The sequence below is a fragment of the Humulus lupulus genome, chromosome 6 (assembly GCF_963169125.1).
Source record: "Humulus lupulus chromosome 6, drHumLupu1.1, whole genome shotgun sequence".
Lineage (NCBI taxonomy): Eukaryota > Viridiplantae > Streptophyta > Magnoliopsida > Rosales > Cannabaceae > Humulus > Humulus lupulus.
Window position 1 is genome coordinate 26461035 of NC_084798.1, and position 21817 is coordinate 26482851.

Here is a 21817-nt window from a genome sequence, read left to right on the forward strand (position 1 = left end):
CCTATCAGGACTCGTTATCGAATTGTAAAAAAAACACAATGAATTTTACTTTTCTTTTCTTTTTATATTCATATTCACAGCTGAGGTCACATTAGGATTCACAGCTGAGAATAAGAATAAGAAAAAAAATTCTAAAATCAAATATGAGAAAGATGTATAGAAATTGAACAATAGGAAATACCAGCAAAATCAAACTCACTGAAGCATCTTTTTGGATCTAAACTTTCAAGTTCAGTTCCCTGCATTATATTTTAATGAAAAATGTGCATACAATAGCCAATGCCACATATAGGAAGGGACACATTTAAAATTACTTTACAATAAAATAAAAAAAGAAAAAAAAGAGTGGACAAGCGGCCCGCGGCCATAAAAGCAGAATAATATTCAAATGGTCAAACAATATGACAAGGAGTAGTAGAATGAGCCTTTTACCTAGTAAAAAATATGCCCTGATAATGTGATATAGGGAGCTTCAAGGCTAATAGTAGATGTGTTCCTGATCATGAGAACTGAGAAGAACAAGCTTTCTCGATTTCACTATATATTGTTTGTTTAAGAGCAATGTTCAACCTGCACACAAAAAATAATTCAATTTATTATCATATAGATAAAATGTTAAGATATGATTTGGTATTGATATGATATTATTTCATATTAATTCTAGGATAATCTATATATAGGCATATATCATTTATTTCCTTTGAATTAGTCAAATATTTTTCCTAAGATTATGACTTGTTTTTTATCTTGCCGTGCAAGCTTCTTTGTATATATAATTATATTGAATCAATGAGAAAGAGGTACGATCCTAAACTTAACATGGTATCAGGCTAGTATTTTTTTTAACACCATAGATGGAGACAAAACTCCATTTCCGGTACAGATTGCACCGCAACCACCAATGAAAATTGATCCCAGTTCACCTTTTTTCTTAGGACCGCAAGATCGTTCTGGCGATTTTATTACTCCAATCCGTTTGAAGCTTGATAATTTCGATAAATGGTCTCATGCTATTCGGGTTGCTCTTTCTTCTCGGTGCATATTCGGATTTCTTAACGGAACCATCACTGATATTGTTCCTCCCTGTACAAAAGATGATTGGGTTATGATTCATTGTATGCTTGTCTCATGGCTCACAAATACCATAGACCCCGAGGTACGTTCTATGTTATCCAATTATGATGATGCCAAACGTTTATGGGATGATCTGCATGAACGTTTTTCCATTGTTAATGGTCCCCGTATTCACCAACTTAAGGGTGATATTAATCGTTGTGAGCAAACAAAAACCATGCCTATTGCTGTTTATTTCAGTAAATTAAATGTATTATGGGATGAACTAGATAAACATGAGCCTTTGATTTCTTGCAAGTGTGGTAAATGTACTTGTCAGGTTGGTAAACAACATGAAAAACGTCGTTTTGCTGATCGGCTCCACCAATTTTTTCTTGGCTTGTGTTCTAATATTTATGGTCAATTACGGTCCACCCTTCTCTCGGAAGATCCTCTTCCTTTGTTAAACTGGGCCTTTCAGAAAATTGCTCAAGATGAGCGGGTCCGTGGGATCACTCACATCACTGAAGAAAAACCTGATGTCGTTGGCTTTGCTGTGCGTCCCGACAATCGATTCAAGTCACGTCTTGATAAGCCAGACAAGGCAGCCTTGACTTGTTCTCACTGCCACAAAACCGGCCATGACAACGCTACTTGTTTTGATATTCATGGTATTCCTGATTGGTACTTGGAGAAATATGGATCTCAGTCTGATGGCAAAAGTAATTTCAAATGCAAATCAACTGCTTAGTCTCAAAAGACTTCGACAGGCCGTGGTCGCACCAACTTGCGTGCAAATGCTACTGCTTCTGATGTTCCTCACAGTGCACCTTCTGCCTTGCCATCTCTTCCGGGATTTACTGCAGACCAATGGGCCGCTTTAACAGCCGCGTTTGGTCCTCCCTCTTCTTCCTCCAACCGATTGAATGGTAAGATGGGAATAGATGCTTGGATAATTGATACAGGTTGTTCTCATCATGTTACCAGTAATGAATCTTGTTTATTAAATATTCATGCAGTTTCTCCATGTTCTGTTGGTCTTCCGGATGGTCAAACGGTTATTCAACTAAGAGGGTGTTGTGCGACTCACAGATTCCATCACACTTTATAATGTTCTTTTCATTCCCAAATTACAATGCAGTTTGATCTCTGTATCACAATTAAATGATGATCTTAGTAGTTTTGTCCAATTTAATTCTAACTTGTGTGCTATACAAGACCTACATTCGAGGGAGGTGATTGGCACGGGTGAGAGACGAGATGGACTTTATTACTTGCGTTAAGCACTACTACAAAATACCCTTTACGGGACACTTTTTTAGGACTCGCACATAAATGCAAGTCCTTAAAAATATTTATGGAGTTTTTAGGATACTCATTGAGAGTCCTGAAAAAACACAATTTAGGACTCGCAATGAGTGTCCTAAAAAAATATGCGAGTCTTAAAAAAATCTGGGCTAAAAAATGAGTATTTTACTTAACAATTTTAAGGACTTGCTTTGGGAGTCCTTAATACTCTTTAAGGACTCACTTTGCGAGTCCTAAAAAAAACTTTGCGAGTCCTAAAAACAACTGGGCTGAAAGTAATAGTTAAAAGTAAATTATTTATATATGGTTAAATATTTTAATAATTTCTTAAAAAAAATTATAAGTTGTTAGTTTTTAAATATACTTAAAAAATAAAAACTAATATTATTTTTTCTTAATATCATTATACTTTGTATTTATATATTTTTATAATAATAACTATATATTTTTTTAACAAATAATAATAATAATAATAACTAAACCCTATCCCTCAACCTCAATCTCACTCTCTCTCTCTCTCTCTCTCTCTCTCTCGTTCTTTTCCTCAAGTAAAAAACCAGCCCTCAGCCCTCCTCTTTGACGGCGTGGATGGGTCACGGCAGGTGGGTGGCTGGTGGTCGGATCACGGCGGCGGGCTCGATGCAGAGGCAGGGGACTCGGCTCTCTCACTCTGCCTGGGCTCGATGTCGCCTAGGGGTTCAAGGGCTCGACAATGGCTGTGGGTTCAAGGGCTCGACGCGCGAGTGGGGTTCTCCGGGCTGGCTGGGCTCGACGGCACGGGGGTCTCAGAGGGTGGGATCGATCGTGCAAGGACAGTGCAGGGAGGGGTTCGGGTTGGGCTGGGCTGAGTCTGGGTCTGGGTCGACTGTGCAGGGAGGGTGGCTGGGCTTGGCAGGGACGGTGGCTGTGCAGGGAGGGGCTCGAGCTGGGACGGTGGCTGGGCTCAGGCTGGGACGGTGGCTGGGCTCGGGGCTACTGTTACCACACCAATTATTCCTGAAAACATGGTAGGAGGAAGCTCTCACTTGTTTATTTATCAAACCTTTTTTTTTATGATATCAGATGTTAGAGCTAGAGGTTTATCAATTCTTGGTTTAGTTGGCTGCAACTTCATTATGAGTTTCTCTTTGTTTAAACTACTAGAGACTCACATTTAAATAAATGGCTTTCAACTAATATTCAGGGAATGTTTCCGTACCTCAAGTCGATGACTTGGACCATGGAAAATTGCAACTCGGACCAAACAAAGAGAACGGCGGTCATCACACGAAAGGTTTGCAGAACTGGGAAGATAACTTACATGTTCTGACCTTTTTATATTCTTTGAAATAGTATGCATATTTTTTATAATAGAATCAATCTCATGTTTGATGTCTTAATCTAATTTTAAAATGAAAGGGAAAGGAACCATATAATGTGAAATAGGGTATCTATGTGTAGCTGTGTGTAATTACACATATTTGAATATTTGATTTCATATTCAAGATCATTGACAAACTAAAGAATGGAAACCACTCCAGTATGTGTACCATATAATGTGAAATAGGGTATCTATGTGTAGCTGTATTTTTTTTGCTGCTTCTTTAATGGCTACTACTTGTATTTTGCTACTAGCTTTTGGTATATTTCTTGACTGGATTTTGGTGCATTTTGCAACCGGTTTGAATGGATTAATATGATTAATCTGGTCAATTATGAATTGATTGATATTTTTGGGCTTAAAATTGAGTTTTGCTTTTGTAGGTTTTTGAAATATGGGAACTAGCAAAACGGAAGTAAATTTAAGAAGATTACTTGCTGCTGCACCTAAACAGTAGAACCAAGGAAAGCTTGTTCATGTATTCTTTTTCAACTCTCAACTTCTGTAGTTTTTGTTTTGGTAATGGGTGTGTGATTAAATGGGTTTAAGTTTGGAATTAGCATCATTTTTTGTCCCTTTTTTCTATCGTTAGCCAATCTTTTTGCGGTTTCTGTAACTCAACTAAGTTAAATTTTATTTATTGTATTTCTGGATAGGCTTTTGGGCCATAGCAATATCTAATAGAGCAAAAATGTGCGTCTGTATAAAGGAAGTTGAAGAGCTATGGAAGCAGGTATGAGTATAACTTAGTACTCTTTTCATGTTATCCTTTTCATCTTTTTTTTTTTTTTATCTTTAAGAAGTTGTTCAGGGAAATGTTTTTCAAATAAATGAGTTTGTCTCTTAACAATAGAATTAGTAATTGATTTGGTAATTATGTTTCCCTTTGATCAAATGAAGGAATGTGTATGTGCTTATACTCTAATTGCTTTAGTATTGCACTTTAGTGGAGTTTGAATATCTTAGATATTCATCCGTAGTGAAGTAGGTTCTGGGAATTCTGTGTGCTGCGGTGATAATGGAAGATTGAGAACTTGCATGTCTTAGTGAAGTAGGTTTTGAGAATTTTGTGTGATGCGGTGATATATGGATGAAAACCTGTGTCTTGTTTGATTTGTTTGACATGTTGGTGTTGATTGTGACAGATGGCTAGGCTAGTAAATTAGGGGATATGCTGTCCGATTTTCTATAGATTTTTTTGTACTTAGTTTTGTGTGGAAATATGAAAAGATGACTGCCATAATGATAAATTTGTGATCCGGATATTTAACATTTAACGGTCTAATTAATAATTAAGTTGATTATAGAATTTTAAATGCATACTTAGATTTGAGATAAATTTTTAATTACTAGAATAGGCTAAAAAAATTATGTTTAGTTGAAACTCACTATACATCCAAGATAGGATTCAAATTAGTGATGTTTCTTTCTTAATTAATCAAGTAACTAAGTAGCACTAATGTCTTATCACTTAAGCTCATTCCCACTTGAATCATAACATCATAATAAATAATAAGCCGGCATTAAAGTTTTAACGAAATTAGAGATTAAGAGGTGGATTATTATTAAAAGGGTCTCTTAAAAGATGCTTAATTAGATGCTTAATTTAGTCAAAACTATTTGATTTGAATGTAATTTGCGTAGCTTAATTATGCATTTTCACTTTGATTTGATTGTTAAAAGCCAAATGATGATGATGATGTGTGCATTTTTTTTTTTGTTTAATTATTATTTTATTTTAGTTTTATTGTCGACTATGTGTATTATTGGCATCCATAAAGTTGGATCAATAGAAAGTAAAAATTGTATTTATAAGTTTGAATTATAATATATTTATAATTAAAGAATTTTTTTATAATGTGCAGGTCTATATTGAGATGCATTTCTTTGGCGCAATACTAGACAACATTGACAGTTGAAGTTTTTAGAATAAAAAATATATTTCACTAACATTGGATACATTTCTTGTTTATTATTTGGTGATGATAAAATTTGCTTGTAGTATAAACTATCATGTAATATGATTTTGTAAGCCGAGTAGACTAAATACTGAAATTATATTTTTGAGTAATTAATAAAAAATTATTTTGTTGTATTTTCTTTTGAAATTTTAGAAATCTAACATATATAATACATTTTGGACACTCAAAGGGATATATTTTTTCTAAATAAAAATAAAAATTGTAGCTGCATTTTTAAAATAAAAAAAAATTACTTTTAAGGACATGCAAAGCGAGTCCTAAAAAATTACTTAAATGCACTCAACCAGATGTTTTTAGGACTCGCATTGCGAGTCCTAAAAACTTAATTAAAGGCACTCAACCAGATTTTTTAGGACTCGCATAGTTTTTTAGGCTCTCAAATAGAGGACTCGTGCCCCGCGAGTCCTAAAAAACCCTTTTTGTAGTAGTGAAGGATTCACAGTGCAAGCGGTTTCTGTTCCTAGTTCACTGTCCTTGGAACTATGGCATCATCGATTGGGTCATTCTTCTGAGAATGTAGTGAAGTTACTTCCTTTTTTGAATAATTCTAGAGGTCATTTGGATAAGAGTTGTGAAGTTTGTCATCATGCTAAACATTCTTGCAATAGTTTTCCTTTGAGTCAGAATAAATCATCTCGAATTTTTGAGTTAATTCATTGCGATTTATGGGGTCCGTATGATGAAATTTCTTCTTGTGGTGCTCGTTATTTTTTAACTTTAGTGGATGATTATTCTCGTGCTGTGTGGGTTTATTTATTGATTGATAAAAGAGAAGTTTTTACAATGTTTATGTCTTTCTTTGCTATGATTGAGCGTCAATTTTCTCAAAAAGTGCGAATTGTTCGTAGTGACAATTGAACTGAGTTTAACTGCATGAAAGATTATTTTTTGGCCAATGGAATTTTATTTCACACTTCTTGTGTGGGTACACCTCAACAAAATTGACGAGTAGAAAGAAAACACCAACATATTTTGAATTTCGCTCGTGCATTACGTTTTCAAGGGGGGTTGCCAATTTATTTTTGGGGCAAATGTGTTTGGGCCGCTGCCCATCTCATAAACCGGACTCCGTCTAGTATTCTTTTCAACAAAACTCCTTATGAAATTCTCTTTGGGTGTGAACCTTCTTTTAGTGAATTACGTAGTGTTGGTTGTTTAGTCTTTGCTCATAATCAACAAGCTAAACGTGACAAGTTTGCTAGCAGAAGCCGTAAATGTGTTTTTGTGGGGTATCCATTTGGCAAGAAGGGGTGGAATTTATTTGATCTTGAGAAAAAGGTGTTCTTTGTGTCATGGGATGTCAAGTTCTATGAAAATTTCTTTCCTTTCTTGAATAGTGAAGTTCAACATCTTCCTTCTTCTCTTGACAATGATGATTTTTATCCTGAAGAGTTTCTTGATGATAAGGTCAAAAATAGGACAATGCCTGAGGATGACATTGTTGATCCTTTAATTGTATCGCCCTCGCCTAACACGACTCCTTCTGTTGAATTGCCACCCCACACGTCCAAGTCTTGTTTGCCTACTCAGGTTGTTGATGAAGAGGTTGGCGAAGCTCCCTTAGACGAGGGGGTTGGTGACGATCGCTTGGGTCACGGGTTTAGGCAGATGATCCCATCAGTAAAGTTACGAGACTACGTGACACACACAATTATCAAGAAAAGTCCATCTCTCCCTCCACCTGATCCGCAATCTCACACTCCCTCAGGTACGTCCTTTCCTATAGCACATTATGTTAGTTGTGACAAATTTACTATGCAACATCGCCACTTTCTTGCAGCTATAACTACAGGGGTTGAACCATGGTCCTTTAAAGAAGTTGTCAAATATATTGTTTGGCGTACTGCTATGCAAAATGAAATTCGTGCTTTGGAAGACAATGGCACTTGGATTATGGAGAAATTACCGTCTGGAAAAAAGGCTCTAGGCAGTAAATGGGTGTACAAAATTAAATACCACTCTGATGGAAGTATTGAGAGATATAAGGCCCGATTGGTCGTGTTCGGCAACCATCAAATTGAAGGCATTGACTACAATGAGACGTTTGCTCCAGTAGCAAAAATGGTGACAGTTCGTGCTTTCTTGGTCGTTGCAGCCTCAAAGAATTGGGAGTTGCATCAAATGGATGTTCATAATGCCTTCCTTCATGGCGACTTAGACGAAGAGGTTTATATGAAACTTCTTCCTGGCTTTCAATCTAACGATTCCACTATGGTTTGTCGTTTGCGTAAGTTGTTGTATGGTTTGCGGCAATCCCCTCGATGTTGGTTTGCAAAGCTTGTCACAGCTTTAAAGGGGTATGGTTTCCTTCAATCCTACTCTGATTATTCTTTATCTACTTACACCAAAGGGCCTGTACAAATGAATGTCTTAGTGTATGTTGATGATTTGGTAATCTCTGGTAATGATTCCGCTGCGGTAACAAGTTTTAAAGTATATTTGAGCAGTTGTTTTCATATGAAAGATCTAGGTGTGCTTAAATATTTTCTTGGCATTGAGGTGGCTAGAAGCACTCCCGGATTGTTTTTATGCCAAAGGAAATATGCACTTGATATCATTTCAGAAGCTGGATTGTTGGGATCAAAGCCAGTTTCATTCCCAATAGAACAAAATCATCAGTTGGCTCATGACACAGGGCCCTGTCTTTCGGATCCGGAGCCTTATTGTCGTTTGCTTGGGCGCCTTATTTATCTAGCAGTTACTCGTCCTGACTTGGCATACTCGGTTCATGTCTTATCCCAATTTATGCAGGAACCGACATAAACCCATTGGGATGCTGCATTGCGAGTTGTTCGTGATTTAAATAATTCTCCAGGCCAAGGCATTTTATTGCGATCTGATATTGAGTTATCTTTGATAGGTTGGTGTGACTCAGATTGGGCATCTTGTCCTCTTACAAGACGATCTCTCACTGGTTGGATTGTGTTTTTAGGGCATTCACCAATTTCATGGAAAACTAAGAAGCAACATACAATATCTCGTTCTTCCGCCGAGGCTGTATCGTTCTATGGCATCTATTACTTGTGAACAGAAATGGTTGAAAGGTTTTCTTTTGAGTTTAGGTGTTCATCATCCAAAGGCTATTCCTCTTTTCTGTGATAGTCAATCTGCATTACATATAGCCCAAAATCCTGTCTTTCATGAACGCACCAAACATATTGAGGTTGACTGTCATTTTGTTCGTGATGCTATCCAAGATGGTCGTATTGCACCATCTTATGTTCCCACGATGGTTCAATTGGCAGACATTTTTACCAAGGCTTTGGGAAAGAAGCAATTTGATCTTCTTCTTGACAAGTTGGGCATTTTTGACTTGCATGCTTCAACTTAAGGGGGGGTGTTAAGATATGATTTGGTATTGATATGATATTATTTCATATTAATTCTAGGATAATCTATATATAGGCATATATCATTTATTTCCTTTGAATTAGTCAAATATTTTTCCTAAGATTATGGCTTGTTTTTTATCTTGCCGTGTACGCTTCTTTGTATATATAATTATATTGAATCAATGAGAAAGAGGTACGATCCTAAACTTAACAAAGCTCATCAAATTTTTTGTATACAGGTCTAACTATGAAAAAAAAAAACTAAAATGACAAACCACATGTACAAAATTAACCTGAAAAGCCTAAGCCCCGGGAGAAAATTGTTAGATTAAATGAAATGTATGGCATATGAACAATTATATACATGTAGGCGGAATTTATATATATAGATTGAACATATACGAAGAGAGGATCGAAAATTATATACTTCCAGCCATTGCAATTGATAACATCGATTTAGCTTTAGATCTACAAAAGAAAAGAAACAGAATTAGAACGAGTATTCGGGCTTCCAAGCTCTCACTAACTCTTTTAGATGGAGTTACTGAAAGTCAGAATGAGTATTGAGCTTGGGGACCGGTACTCTATATTTATAGAGTGAGATTGATTCTGATTTTTCTAGTATTCAACTGTTTGTTTTGAGTAATATTCTATGTGTAATTATATTTCATTTAATTACTTTGACCATGTTTAAGCTGTATCTCACTTCTTGTTTACTATTATCTATTTAAATATAATTTAGATGTAACAACAACAAGTAATCGTTCTTGGTTGGAGACAATACAACAAAAGGTGCGGAGCGTTCTTTAGGTTGTTAATTTATTCCAGACTCCAGTGAATCAGTCAGGTAGAAGCCAAACGTTTTTAGTTTTGTTGTTTTTTGATTTTGGAAATAAGTGTATCAAAAGTAATTATATACATGTTCACTTCCTTAGATGTTGCTCGTATATGCCAGGAATACGATGAATCCAGTACTAAATTGTCTAAAATCCAATCAAGAATATCAAGTTTGACACAAAAACTAAAACATGATTTTGGTCAGTAAGAATTAGCTGCATTTTGTACTTTTGAAGTTTATTTTTCTGGCTTGATTTGATGGCTAAACTCGGTTTGTAAATTGCAAGAGTAGATAAGGAGTTCTATTCATTCTATGGTCAATGTTTTGAGGGCAAGGAAAACAAGTAATAAATTTGACTGTTTTTCTTTTTCTTCATAATGTAATATAGATAGTTTATAGGGAATTTTTCGGATTTGATAATTTTGATGAACCTCACCCTTGGCTTGTAAAATTCTTGGGTCAGGTATGTTTACAAAGTGTGCCCATTTAAACAAGCTTCCTAGGTCGATGGGCATAGCACAACTCGATTGGGTTAAGTGTCTCTTGTTATGCTTTTGATGTTTATATATATATAAATATTGGAACTAAACTCTAAAAGACAAAGAAAAAGTATCAATAAATGTTCACATACCCTTTTTCTGTTTATCACTAGACTTTTTTAATCTCTTTCGTCTAGAATATATATGCCTAATATGAATGAATATTTTTTTTTCGCTTAGATTCTCTTTTTTGATATTAAGGAAAGCATTTTAGAAAATTACTAGTAATGAGTTTGATATCGATTACATATTATCCATGTTTTATTTCTTGTGATAGATTTATATGTTTTCTATGTTTACTTGTTGGCCTCTGTTTTATATCTTGTATACATTTTTCCGGAACTAGGCAATGGGACAAATTTGAGGACTCATACAGAGTCATGATCTTTTCGAATGGAGACAAGTGTTGAAATGGACCTGATAGAAGTTTAAAGGTACTCATTCTCATCATTTTAGTTTAGATTAGACACAAATTTTTGGTTTTGATTTTTGTTTGACATAATATGAGTTGTTTTGTTGTATTGTTTTTCAAGTTAGGCTTAGATCGATGTGGATTGAAAAATGAGGTTACTGATGTAGATGAACCAAGTCGTTGCGAGTAAGAACTCTTTATATATATATTTATATAAATCTTCATTTTCTCCATTCTTAATATTTTGTTTCTTATGACAGATATGTAGCATTCCTATCAACTCCAGCAGTATGCTTCGAGGAAAAACTTATGGTAATAAATATTGAAATGAGACTGATTACTTTCTAATCCTTGTTTACTCTCATAATGGCTGAATATACTGATGTTAAATTTGTAGGAACTACAACAAAAACTAGACCCGATGAACAAAGAACAACCCCAAAACCATGACGAGCTTTGAGTTTTCACATGGAGTTTTCCCTAGTATTTTTTAGAAGTAATCTGACAGGTTAGGCTGAGATCTATTTTGAACACATAACTCGACTTGACATCTCGACAGCAAATTGGAGCGATGAGCTGATTTTTTTACATTCTAAAAGACTAATATAGAACAAACTTTAATTTGGTTGGGAGTTGGATTGTAGCTATTGAGTTAAAACAGCATGTTAATTAAGTGGTGCATTTTTGAACTAAAATTGTAGTGGTGCACATTCTGATTTTGCATACTATACCCAAAAACTGTCTTTAGTAGATTTAAAATAAATCTATGGAAAAGTTATAATATATCTGTGACTAATTGAAGTGATTAGGCATTAAGAGCGAACACAACATGTTTGTAAGTATCATAAGCTCTAAGTTGTTATCTACCAAATTTTGATTATGTATTGTAATGAGAAAACTAGAAGTGTGCTAAAACAGAGCTCATCAATGACATTGATATGAGAATAATTTCTCACAAACTTCGATCTTTATCTCTCATTCCATTCATAGTACTCTTGTGTCTTAAAAATTGACATCATACCAAAACCTTCACATTAGTACAAAATTGAAGAATGTATGTTCCACAAGTCAGATGCCAAGTTTTGGGATTGACATGTGTAAAACTCATTAGCTCTTAGTTTATCTCTACTCAACTTTGATGTTGCATTGGGTTGAGAAATAAGTGTTATAATTAGACAATTGGATATTGAGAGGGACGAAATTCCAGCCTTAGCTAGATACCTAAGTGATCAATATTTCTTGACTTCTTTTATGCTATTACAAAGCCAATACACAATATGTGAATAAAGTGTTTGTATAATAGTGAAACTACAAATGTCTTAATAATTTGAGTTCAAAACAACTCTACCATTTATATTTTTTTCAGTAAAAATAAGAGAGGAAAAATATCCAGTCCGAAGAGAAGTATTCCATCCAATATAGCAAAATACAAAGCCAAAGTACAACAAAAATAAGAATACACATAATTTTGCCAAAAAAAAAAAGCCATTGTAATGTATTTATAGCAATGCCTGGTTGAAATATTTAAAGAGCAAAATCCTATTGGGTACAAACAATTCAAGAGTACAAAACAAAAGAAAAGAAGCTGGTCCACCAAACAACATTTCAAGAGTACAAACAATTCACATGAATGTAATCATATCAATCGCTGACCAATGTGTAGTTTGAAAGATCAACATTTTTTTCAGTCCACAATGCAAGTTCCAAACTTAAACACCTGATGATTAGTCATTAAGAATAAATCATTTTTTTTAATTATGGTTGAATAATGATGAATAGAGTGAAAACAATATACATGTCTATATGTACATTACTAACTATTCTTAAACACTAACAAAAAATACAAGTAATTATTTCCACAGAATAATAATGATTAAAACTTGGTACTGTGTACATATATATTTATGTTGTGTTGTATGTATATTAGTGTGTACCGAGAAAATTAATAGTATATATTCAAAATATATATATATACGTACAATAGTTAATATAATTAAATTTCAAATAGTAATAATAATAATAACATATTGAATTGATCAGATTTGTGACAGTGGATACAATGTTAACAAAAATATATATGTTTTGTGTATAAGTAATTGTATGCATACAAAAAACTGATAGCAATGTATTGAAATTAGAGAAAAATTCTTACGTACATTTTTATATTTGAGTTCTCTTAGCGTTACATGTTTCTGCATGTATAATACCAAACTCCTCTGCATCTTCCTCATATAGCACGTGGATTCCACATTCTTTTATTCTCATTGCATGTATAGTACTAAACTTAAATGAAGCATTCTTTGCACCATATAGCTTACTATAAATGTCTTCTCTGGTAAGATAAAGTATGAACACTCGATCTGTATCGTATTGAGTATGTTTTTGTGTGATCTTTAGACATGAATCGAACACGTGTGGTTCATCCATAGAGGTTAAACAATGGATTTCACAAACTATGGTCAAATTATTGAAATTCCCCAAATCAACAACAAGGCATATAACAATGCCTAAGAAGCTTTTATCACCATTCCATGGAGTAGAGTCTACATGTAGTTCAAATCCCATTGACTTATAAGCAAACCACTGGGGAATTTTATTTCCTGGATAACAAAAGTTCACTATAGGACCATACAAAGCCTGCGATTGTAATACAACACAAATAAGTAGAGTCAATTCTATTAGATATTATAATAGTGAAAATATATCACACTTACTATTATACGCTATATAAAAAAGAGACAAACATTTTTCCCTGCTGAATTTTTTGTTCTGAAAATTGTATCTTGTAGATCTTTGCCCATTAGAATATTGTGTATTGTGTAGAGCAAAAAGCACTCACAACAAGTGAAATCTTTCCAAAATTTATAATAGCCACATAGACCATACAATTTCAGGATAGAGATTAGATTTGTATTCGAACAAGAACATCCACAATTAAATTGTTGAACAGCTTCAGAAATCCAAACATTTGACAAAACAACCCAATCTTGATCTATTTGATATTCTTCAATGTAGACACTAGAAGGCATATTATAAATGTTAGACACTGGAATAGACTTGAGATTTTCGCATCAGCTCAAGTCTAAAATTGTAAGCTTAGGTAGATACTCAATGGATTGTGGAACCGCATCAATCCATGTTCCATCTAGATAAAGTTTTTTCAGATTCTCAATAGGCTTCAAGATTTCCGGAAAACTTTTTAGTTGTGAGCAATTGCTGAAAGACAGTTTTTCAAGAGACTTCCACTTACAAATGGATTGTGGAACCTCATCAATCAATGTTCCATCTAGATAAAGTTTTTTCAGATTCTCCATAGGCTCCGAGATTTCTGGAAAACTTTTTAGTTGTGACACTACAAGAATAAATGCTATTAACGGCGTAAGTATTAGCGGCGGACCAAGTCCGCCTGTATTATTCAGTATATTAGCGGCGGACTTGGGGTCTGCCGCTAATAATAAGTGAGTATTTAAAAAAAATATAAAAAAAATCTATTAGCGGCAGACATTACCTCTATTAGCGGCGGATCATCCGCCGCTAATATACTAAATTAAAAGCCCGGGAAAATTTTTTAACTTTGATTAGCGGCGGGTAATTACCTATATTAGAGGCGGGCAACCCGCCGCTATTAATATTAGCGGCGGGGAATTCAACTTTGTTAGCGGCGGGAAAGACTAGTAGCGGCGGACCCCGCCGCTAATGATTATGTAGAGGTTAAAAATTGCACCGCACCTTTCTTCTTCGCGTCCGTTCTCTTCTCCTGCCTTCTCCGTCTTCTCTTCTGCACAGCTTCTCCGCACCTTTCGACTGCACAGGTAATCCTAAATTTATTAAGAGGCAATGTATGTGTTATTTCTTTATCCATGAGAGGTTTCTGTGTGTTTTTTTATTTGATAATTGATACAACTGTTTGCCAAATGTTATATCATCAATGCTTGTCCTGAATTAAAAATAGTGTGGAAGGCTGTAAAGATATACATAGGTTCGCAAAACGGCTTCAAAGTTCTTGAATGCAAAATTTCTAGGTTTCATCTATCTGATAAATGTTATTTGATACCTGTAGCTCTACATTCTATGTATGGAAAATTTTAGGTTCTTGTAAACAAGTACCAGACCAATTTTAGGATCATGCATGTGAGTTTAGAATATAAGAAAGGGAAATTGTATAGGGAAACCAATCCTTTCTTTCCTATTTGATATCATTTACAAAATCAATTAACCACGAAATCATTACTGATTTTCCATTGTACAAAATCACATATTCTCTTTAAGTGAAATAAACTGAATATGGGGTATTTTCTAATTTAGTATATTCCCTTTTATAATTTGTCTAAATAGTGCAAGTTGTAAAATGGTTTGACCTGGTGGCAGTGACTTTTGTATTATGTGGACAATTCTCTGTTTTGGTAGTGACTTTGGTTTTGGTTTTGGCAGTGAATCACATATATAACTTTGGTTTTGGCAGTGACTTTTGTGATTAGTCTTGGTGGCTGTCATTTTCGGATTACACTTGGTGTCATTTTCAGATGTATTTTTTTATGATATATGTTGATATCGATATTTTGGACTACTCTCATTGATGTATTTTGATTTTAGATTTTATATTTGGTACTTTGTTGCTGAATTGTTGTTACTTGTTAGTATTTTTTAATGATGAATCTGTCATTTTGTATTATGTGGACAATTCTCTGTTTTGGCTTTGTGTTCCTAGTCTCTGTTTATTTGGAATAGTTTTTTTAATGTTGATAATGCTTTATGTTTGTTTGGATTTAATGAAAATTTAGAAGACTTCTTTACAAAAACAATGTCACATATTTCTAAAACATTTTTTTTTATTTGGTATTTTATTTACCACATTTTAAAATCGAAAAAAAAATTATGTCACATTTCTTGTGGTTAATGTTTAAAGTCCATCATTATTTAAAAAAAAAACTTTTTGCTTTTGAAATAAAAACTTTAGCAAAAAGTCTAATATTTGGGAGGATTGACACAAAGATTTTAGATTTTGTCCCCTACTACCTGAAGAAAAAAAAAAATTCTTGCATTGAACATGTTTCACAAAAATAGAACAATAATTAATTTGTAAAATTATTATAATTATATTTGTAAAAATAGAAAAAAAAAATTAATTAGTAGTTAATTAGAAGTTAATTTATTTTCTCTGTCCCAGAATGCTTGTGATTGATGGTTGTTGACTACAACCATCAATTACAGGGATATCGGTACATAAATGATAAGTTTAAAATATTATTAATAAAATAATGAATGATAAAGATTAATAAAATTTATCTAATTATTTAAAAAAATAAATTAGTCTAAAAGTCAAATAATAATTAATTTGTAAAATTATTATTATTATAACAAATTAAAAAATTATGAATAAATAATAATTTATTTTTAATTATTTTTTATTAATTTAATTAATTAAATAATAAAAGTTTGATATAATATTATCTAATTAAATAATTAATTTAATTTTTTTTATTGAATAACATTATCTAATATTAAATAGTTATAAATTACATGAATATAGAAATTGATAATTTTATTTAATAAAAGTTTTAAGAATAAATAATAAATTAGTTTAGAAAAAAATATTAATTTGTTTATAAATAACATTATCTAATCAAACATCATAAAATAGCATAATATATTATAATATTGCATAAGATTTCAAAAATGATAACAAATCTCCTTTGTTATCCATACCTATTCACATTACTAAAACTCACACTCTTATAACACTTTAGATGGCGATTGACAAGACTTGGACAACATTGAGAAATCGTGATTGTCAAGAATATTGGAATGGTCTGCAAGCTTTTTTGAGGATGGCGTCAGAACATAAAGATTCTGATGGAAGAATTAGGTGCCCGTGTGTGAGATGCAATAATAATAGATTTGAATCTTTGGATGTAGTTCGGGCACACGTATTCGATAGGGGTTTTCATCAAGCTTATGATAAGTGGATCATTCATGGTGAGGTGGAAGAAATTGTTGCTGATGAGGTGGTTGATGAGAATGAAGACGATGAGATGATTCATGTTGTGGAAGACTTCCTTTTACCGACAACTGAGGAAGTAGAAAGGGATCCCGGTGGGAGTCAGTATTCTGACGAGTTATTTGAGGAGATTGAAGCGGAGTTGTATCCTGGATGTGATTGGATTTCATCCCTGAAATTTTTAGCAAAGTTATTGCATCTAAAAGTTAGAGGGAAGATGCCTAACAACATATTTGATGAATTGTTGAAGTTGTTAAAGCTTGCATTTCGTAAGGAAAACAAAATCCCCGAATCGTACTACGAGGCGAAAAAGAGATTGAAAAAAATTAGGGTTGGGATACGAGTCCATTCATGTGTGTCAGTATGATTGCTGCTTATTTTACAATGAGCATGCATCTAAAGAGACATGTCCAGTATGCGAAAGTAGTAGATGGATTACTTCTGAAATGACAAAAGGAAAAAAAGTGCCACACAAGGTGATGCGTTACTTTCCGTTGACCCATCGGCTGAAAAGATTATACAGTTCAAGGATTACAGCGAAACACATGATATGGCATCACGTCGGGAAATCAAAAGATGAAGGGGTGATGTGACACCCGGTGGACGACTCTGCGTGGAAGGACTTTGATGCCAAGCATCCTGATTTTTCAAGGGATCCCATAAATGTTCATCTGGGCTTAGCTGCTGATGGATTTAATCCATTTGGCAACATGAACCTTGCATACAGCATGTGGCCTTGGGTATTGGCAAACTATAATCTGTCACCTTGGTTGTGTATGAAAGACAATTATTTCATGTTGACCCTCCTTATTCCTAGGCCAAAATCACCCGGTAAGGACATGGATGTATTTCTGAGACCATTGGTGGATGAGTTGAAGGATTTGTGGGTTAACGGAGTTGATACAAGAGATGGTACGACCAACAGGATGTTCAAGATGCGGGCAGCCCTTTTGTGGACAGTGAACGATTTTCCAGCTCGCAGTAGTTTATCTGGATGGAGTGGTCAGTGATACAAAGCTTGTCCTACGTGTAATGAGGACACAACTTCCATCCGAGTGATCGGTAAGACATCTTACGTTGGTCATAGAAGATTCTTGCCAAGTACTCATCGAATGAGAAGAGACAAAGAGTTCGATGGAGAAGTTAAGAGAAGACGTCCTCCGAGACGGTTTTCTTGTGAGGATATACTAGAACAAGTTAATGCTCTTGCAGTGCAAGTTCCAGGAAAACATGTCCAGTTTGGGGGTGTGAAACGTAAAAGAGGAGGAGATGAAGGTAATTGGAGGAAAAAAAATATTTTTTACGAGCTTGAGTATTGGTGTACAAACAAATTAAAACACAATATAGATGTCATGCATGTTGAGAAGAATGTGTGTGATAGTCTCCTTGGCACCATCTTAGACAATGATAAATCTAAGGACACCACCAATGCCATACATGATTTGAAAAAGATGGGTGTGAGAGAATCATTGTGGAATTTTGAAGATGAGAATGGGAAGCTGATGAAGCCGCACACTCCTTATGTGTTAACTCCGGCGCAGAGGCAACAGTTTTGTCAGTTTATAAAAGGAGTTAGATTTCCAAATGGCTTTTGTTCAAATTTGAAGAAGAAAGTGTCCGAGAATGATACAAATATTCTTGGGTTGAAGTCACACGATTGTCATGTGATAATGCAACGATTACTTTCTCTCGGTGTTCGCAAGTTTCTTCCAAAATCTATATCGAGCACTATTGCAGAATTGTGCAATTTCTTCAGGCAAATATGTTCGGGGACTTTAAATGTTAAAGATATGGAGGAAGCACAAAATGATCTTATTAAGATATTGTGCAAGATGGAGTGTATTTTTCCTCCAGCTTTTTTTGACATAATGATTCATTTGGTATTACATTTGCTAGAAGAAGCTATATTGGGTGGCCCGGTATTTATGAGGTGGATGTATCCTTTTGAAAGGTACATGAAAAAATTAAAGAATTATGTGGCAAAAAAAGCTCACCCTGAAGGGTCAATCGCCAAAGGCTATGTTGCAGATGAGGCTTTGACCTTTTGTTCAATGTATTTCAAAGACATTGAAACAAGATTTAACCGTCTTGATCGAAATGAAGATGCAACTTAGATCCTACGAAACCTTACAGTTTTCCAATCTCAATGTCGTCCACTCACAAAGGGAACTTTGAAGCCTCTCAATCATAACACTCGTGAAATAGCTGAGTGGTTCATACTTGAGAATTCTCCTGAAATTGAGTCTTATTTAGAGTAAGTTTATTCTCTTATAAATTAGAACATGTGTGGTTATTATCAGTTTTTTGTTATCAAGAATCGTAACACTATTCTAATTAACAGCGAACACCTACAAGAGATTAAACAAAAATACCCAGATGGTGATCATGATCGTTTGCATAGGAAAAATTTTCGTTCGTGGTTTCATAAAAAGGTAGCTTTGAACTTTGAACTTTGAACAGTCATTTTATTAATGATATATTTTGTGAATCTAATACCATTTTATGTATTTAGATATATGACTTGCACAAGCTTGGGTCTTTGGAAAATGGTGATGAACAGTTAGCTTTAGCATCTGGGTCAGATCATTTGTCAACCTTTTACCAAGGTTGTATAGTCAATGGTGTTCGATTTATTGCACACGACCGAGACAAAAAGCGCACCACACAGAATAGTGGAGTGTCTGTTGCCGGAATAGAAGGTTTTAATTATTACGGCACGCTTGAAGAAGTAGTGACACTTTCTTTCACTGGTGCATATTCAGTGGCATTATTTCGGTGCAAATGGTTTAATACAAATCCAAGAATGAAGAAAACAGTCATTGAAAATAATATCACCAGTATAAACGTCAATGGTGAATGGTACAAAGATGAGACGTACATACTTGCTACTCAAGCTAACCAAGTTTTCTATCTCGATGAGTTACTTAGAGGTCGTGATTGGAAATTTGTAGAAGATGTGAATCATCGACAGATTTGGGACATTAAGGACAATTCTGATGAGGTTAATGATGTTATTGATGTTGTACATGAAACAAGTTCATCAAATTTTGTGTTGACTGTGGACCTCGGAGAGTTGATTATGCAATCTGATCAACCTGCTGCATATGCCGGAGCTGATGAAGAGGGTGACGAGGAAGTCGCAGATGCAGAGGATGAATTGTTAGTTGAGCTTTGTGAAGATGAAAATGTGTCTCCGATTACTGATGGAAATGATAGTGATGACTCTCTTTAGTTTTTCTATTTGTGTAAGAGAACTATATATTTAAATATAATAAAGTTTTTTTTGTAATTATTATTATTATGAATTCAATGTGATATACTTCTATTTTAATGCTAATTACTAACTAATAAATTTTAAACTAAAGTACAATGTCAGCTGATATAGCTACTTATCATGGCGGAGATGGTGGGGGTCAAGACCCGCCAGATCCTTCTAGGGTACCATCATCTTGCGAGTCAGGTTAAATATTGCATATCAAAATTATTTTTTGAAATTATATTGTTAGATAAATATAACATCAATACTAATACTGATTATTGTTAATAAATTTTAAAGCCCTGCCGACGAGAAGAAAAGGTCGTGGCCTTGCTAGTAATAATGTTCTTGAAGAACGAAGGAAAAAAGCCGGGAAACCATTGGATCTAGAGCTTGATCCTGTGACCAACAAAGTGGTTGGGCCGGAGGATCAAGCTTTTATTCGCATGTTGGGCACTCTAGTTACCATTTTGTGTCCGGGACATTATTTGGATTTTGCTGATGTACCTCAACAGTTTAAGGATCAAGTGCTTGATCGTATGAGGGTAAAAAAATTACAAAACTTGTACTTTTCATTATTTATTTCCATTATTTGCAAAGTTATCTAATTTTTTTTCTTAATGCAGTATTACTATATAATATAGACGGTCATCCACAAGGTGAGTCAGTTCTGGCAACTGTCAACAAGGAGATGGGCGAAAGATATCGCGAGAGAAAGAACAATAGACATAGACACTTCAAAAGTCATTATGCTGGACCAGAAGATTTGGAGAATGTTCTCTCTAAGCCACCTAACCATTGCACTAAGGAGGCTTGGCAGCTTATTTGTGAAATGTTTTTGAGCGAAAGATTTTTGGCTCGTTCCGCTAAAAATCAAGCAAACAGAAGACAAATGAAGTATGTAACCACACAAGGCACAAAGTCGTTGGCAGCTAAGCGTCACCAATATGTAAGTGAAGATGTTAATTTAATTTTATAAAATAACACATTCTGAAACATTTTGTTTACATATGTATAGGAGAACCTAGATGCGCATGTTGTTGATACTTGGAGGGATGCTCATATGAAAAAATTGACAAAATCTTTTGTCAATGAAGCAGCTCAACAAGATTATGTAAGTGAATAGTATTGTTTTCTTGTTTCTAATGTTTCTAATTTTTATTCATAATGTTATCTTTATACAAGAAAAAATGGCGCCAGAGGTTCAGAGGTCACAGCTTGAGAGGCAAAGTCAACAGCAGAGTGAGGCATCTCTTAATGTATCTGGCGTTGATTCGTCCCCGGTTGATCAATACAAGATACTAAGTAAAGTACTTGGGGAGAGATCTGACTACCAAAGAGGAGTGGGTTATAGGGCGAAAGGGAAGGCAAGAGAGACAACCTCTAGCTCTACAGATCAAAGTCAGTCCCAAGCAAATACTGCTGCTACGCCTATGAAGATATGACTACTATGGCTCTGATGATGAAGGCAATTCGTGAGACGCTTCAGTCTGTGGTACCTGAGCAACCCAGTAAACTGTATGACCCACGTTTTGACAGTTTTCTGCAGAGGTATTTGCCACCACAATCTGAAGGTGGTTCGTCTTCTCAGAGTAACATTGCCAATCCTGACCTTCATACACCGCCACAGCAGCAGTACCAGCCTCCTTCACAGTATCCGCCACAGCAGCAGTACTAGCCTCATCAACCGTATCCGCCACATGTGTCGTCGCAACAACCTCCTCGGTATCAAAACCAAT

The 21817-nt window shown here is 34.7% G+C and overlaps 2 long non-coding RNA genes across 2 annotated transcripts; both read left to right on the plus strand.

The window, feature by feature from the left end:
- Positions 1–4243: 4243 nt before the first annotated feature.
- LOC133783917 (uncharacterized) lies at positions 4244–5816 on the plus strand. The gene is made up of 2 exons (XR_009871022.1): positions 4244–4454; positions 5587–5816. It is a non-coding gene; the product is annotated as an uncharacterized LOC133783917 (long non-coding RNA).
- A 5128-nt stretch (positions 5817–10944) lies between these two features.
- Positions 10945–11607, plus strand: LOC133783918 (uncharacterized). The gene is made up of 3 exons (XR_009871023.1): positions 10945–11010; positions 11085–11136; positions 11222–11607. It is a non-coding gene; the product is annotated as an uncharacterized LOC133783918 (long non-coding RNA).
- The last annotated feature ends 10210 nt before the right edge of the window (positions 11608–21817 follow it).